Genomic DNA, 4,267 nt, shown 5'->3' on the forward strand with positions numbered 1-4,267 from the left:
GGCGTAACGCGTCGGCGTGACGCGTCAGCGTCGGCGTAACCGTAACGCGTCGGCGTCGCCGTTGGCGTAACCGCGCGGTGCATTATGGGAAACGCCCCCTAATGCACCGCGGGAAAGGGAGGAGGAGGAGGAGGAGGGGGATGGGGAGGAGGAGGAGGAAGAGGGGGGGGAGGAGGTTAGGAGCAAGGGAGAAGTAGATGAGGAGGGAGGAGGAGGAGCATAGCGTGCCCTCCGTACCCTCCCTTCCTCCTCCTCAAGAACTGAGCTCTATTTCGGCGTTACAGGGAGTTGTAAACGTCTTTCGTTTTTCATTCAGCGTGTCCGCTGTTTTCTAGAAGTCAGAAACAGTAGATATCATTTTGGTTTATAATTTAAATATTGAGTGCGTGCCCCTGACGAACCACGACTTTGATTATACTTGGTGTGTGTGTGCCTAAACCATAGAGAACGGCACATGACCATGGAAAAAGGTGCGAACGCGACTCAAACCGCATAGTTCTCGATCGTCGGTTTTCGGGTGGAAAGAAAACGAATTTCGAGCCGCAAATTGTGTCCTGGGTTGTCGGGCTCTCGTATGTCAGGTACGAATAAAAATATTGGCGAGCATAAATACCCTGTCTGTGTCCCTTTAAGTGATAGACAAAAAGTAAATAAAAAATATATTGTGGAGTCATGATTCGATGGTGAGGGTGCAGGCTCCCTGGTGTAATTTGAGCATAGTTGTAAACTCAAGACTGGGGACAGGGACAAGGGACGTTCTGTCTTTTCGTCCCTTGTCCTATGAAAAATCTAGGGTTCACAAATATGCACTTGAGGAGTATCTGGGGGGAAGTGTTTGATTTTAATCAACATCGTCAAATCGGTGCAACGTAAATCACGATGTAAATCATGATCTGAATTCAAAATTAAACCATCCTTATTTTTTTATTATATACCCCGCTTTAAGCAAAAGACAAAACGGCGAAGATGAGCCGACGTCGAGAGCGATGATAGTGTAGGAGGTGCCCAAGGGGCCGCTTTCGGGCTACACAATCTCCATAACACGATGGCGGGTGCTGAAACCTGTTTCCTCTCAAACATGCGAGCCTTCTTCAGCGAGCGACGGCGGTCCGGAAACGTCGTGCTTGAATGAATTTGTCGAAATTCCCGAGATTCTTGAATAGCGGTGCCATCATTGCAGAGAAAGAATCTGGTGCCGGATGTCGTCGCCAGCCATAATGCGACATTGTCTACAGCCCCCTGATGTGCTCGTGCGCGCTAAATGTTTTAGAGGGTCATGTACTGCCATTGAAAGCAAATAGCGTCACATCACTGAAATGAGCTCCTTTTAGAAGCAAATGGCAAAGCAGCACTCGCTCGTTGTCCCTGGCTTCGAGCGCTCGCACGACAATAGCTGTCTGTAAGGAACAGGAATCGTGAACTCTATCAGGGGACTTTACACTTTCCTAAAGCACCCTGGTGTGCTTGTGCTTGTCTTGCAAGTAGCGCAAATGCGCCATTGAACGAGATCCGTGCCTCGAGCTGCCCTTAGAAACATATGGCGGCGAAACACTTGCTCGCTCCTGTCACGTGCTCCCCTTAATTTACTCCTTTCTATAGACTTTTTAGAGAAAATGGCGCACAGAGGCTCTAATTATTCTAAAAAAAGTGTATCCACTTTTCTATCCGCTCTTTATAGCTCTTTGTTCGCTTTTCTACAAACTTTATCTCAATATTGAATAGAAATTATAGAGAGAGCAGGTACAGGTTCTAGCAATGTTTCTATCATCTTTCTATAAACAATTGACCAATTTTTCGCCAGAAACAAAATCCTGATAAGTAGCGTTAGGTGTGTCAGAATACATCCATGGAAATATGCGCTCGCCACTTGTCGTGCACACATACGCAAGAAAGGCAATACTTTTAATGAGGCACACCCCAGACTATAAGGTTTGAAGTATGCTCATAGTTACTCGACAATAATTTATACGAAATGTGGTTTCTAGGAATTGTTCATTTCGTTTTATTTATTAATACCTTCAAGGCACTTTTTCCGAAGTGCATTACATGAGGAAGGGATCAAGAAATATAAACAAGCACTTAGAAACACACAAGTGTAAATTTTCAAAATAAATATAGATGCTGAGATTTGCCGAATAGTGGCTCACACATTGGACACGAGCCTACTCACCGATCGGCTTGCACCCGGTAACAATCAATTAATCAATCAGTCATTTAACGTTATGGTGTTCTTTCGTGGCCAATTAGTTCAGTTGTACATATTTGTTTGATGGTTATGTTGGCTATTTTAATATTGACACCTATTACATTTCCAAGTCTAACTTTAAAAGGGAAAGAAACGAAAACTCTGCTGGGAATATTTTTACCACTAATTTCTAACGATAGCCGGGCTTTCATCTCAAAACAAAAGTCATATTTAGGCTTCACTTCTGGTTGTTTGGTTTTTATGTGAAACTTTGGGCCTTAATTGCCAAACAAGTACCGGATTAAGGCTCCACTCTTGATTTTTTTTTGTTTGTTTGTAAGTGGAATTTTTGGCTCAGGTCTGGCGCTATAGCAATTATGTGACGAAAAAAAGAAAACCCACAGCAACTAATAAAAATGCTATGTCACTAACGTCTGCGTGCAAACCCTTCAGTCCGAAACATGACCCTAATATTGTCAAGTGTTTACCAAGTTTGACTTTTCTCTGCCGTGTACCTGTGAATGTTCTGTCGGTAAAAAAGTTTTTGTCGAACCTGATGCCGTCCATACGGACTTCTAAAACACTTAGTTTTCAATAACTAACGACCAAAAATGGCAGGGGGTACCAAACAGTATACAGCTTGCAATTACTGATTCCAGCTTTCACAGTAATGTTATAGGTAAGAGTCAATTTGGAGCAGCACAAATATTGCGTTTGCATCACATTAGTTTCATTCATCCCACCGCAAAGACTATGTTAGGATAAGCACATTTAACTAAACTAAAATGGCTTTTTGCTTTCCCAGTTCTGTGTGACCAGTGATCATTAATTATTAATGCGAAAGCCTTAACTATCTCATGGAGCGGAGCCGGCGTTGTCTGTAGCAACGAAATGGCAGCTTAATTCCCATTGGCTGCGACGCGCCATGTGGCCCCGTAGCAACGGCATCATCGTTGCTAAGGAGCGAGACGAACAGCTCGCGGCGCAGCACGAAGTAGGGGAGGGGGGGTAACGTTAGGCCTCACGTTACGCTTTGAGGTCTAACGTCGTAAACCGGCACCCGCAGCTAGGGCGGTGATGATGATGACAGGACACGTGATTTCAGCACGCGCCGCATCGAGCTTCGCACTCCCGCCGCTCTTTCACCCAGCGGCGCAGCAGCCACCAGCGAGCCAGGGTGGTCTGCGCGGCGCACCGCTGCACTCCCTGCCGGCGCTGCGGCCGCATCTACTCCTCATGGCGCCTAGAAGTCTTTCGCATTCACAACTCATAAGAAGTGCTAGGGGTCCTCGGAATTTTTTTATTATTTCACGTTAGTGGTATTTTTTAAACGGTAAACTAAGCGGCGACTAAATCACAAGACCGGGCCACATAAATTTTGTAAAAAAAAATGTTTTAGTTATTTAGAAAAAAAAACGGGCAGTGACATATATTTTAAAAGTCCTATAATCCACGAAATCCAGTATTTGAGGAGCAGTCGTAGAAATAGTTTAGAAGGCATTAAACGGTCATTTCGGTGAGTGGAGGAGGAACCGTAATTTTGATTGCAAAATTATTGAATGTGTCAAATTTGTAAAATAATTTGGAATATACTTCAATAGGGCTTTATCTTGGTGTACACACTTGACGTTTTTGTGCAAAAAGTTTAGAAGCGTTTCGTGCTTACTATACAATGTTAAAATGTTTCTGTCTTTCTCTGTTAGGAAAATGATAGCACAGGCTTTGGGATATAGTTACTTACGGTACGGTATAACACTTTTTATGGGATGTTCGTTGTTCAGGCGCGCAAGAGTTAATTTGTTGTTGAAAAGCATTTCGAAAAGTGTCGCGTTTGACATGCCAGATGTCTGAAGTGCGGAGATATTTTAGGAACTACACATGTCGTCTTTTGAGGGGCTTCTTAGGGAAACCGTCGCGCTGCGTCATTTCTGGAGTTCCAGTTTCAAAGCCCCTTATAATCAACAGCGGCCAATGAGGCCATCTCTTCGTTTTGAGGTACCGCGTATTCGAACTCGCTACAGTAAACCTGCCAGAGTGTATTATGTGCCGTATGTATTTAACCGCCTGCCAGAATCTACGCTC

This window comes from Ixodes scapularis, unplaced genomic scaffold (assembly GCF_016920785.2).
Source record: "Ixodes scapularis isolate PalLabHiFi unplaced genomic scaffold, ASM1692078v2 PGA_scaffold7__128_contigs__length_106722199, whole genome shotgun sequence".
Lineage (NCBI taxonomy): Eukaryota > Metazoa > Arthropoda > Arachnida > Ixodida > Ixodidae > Ixodes > Ixodes scapularis.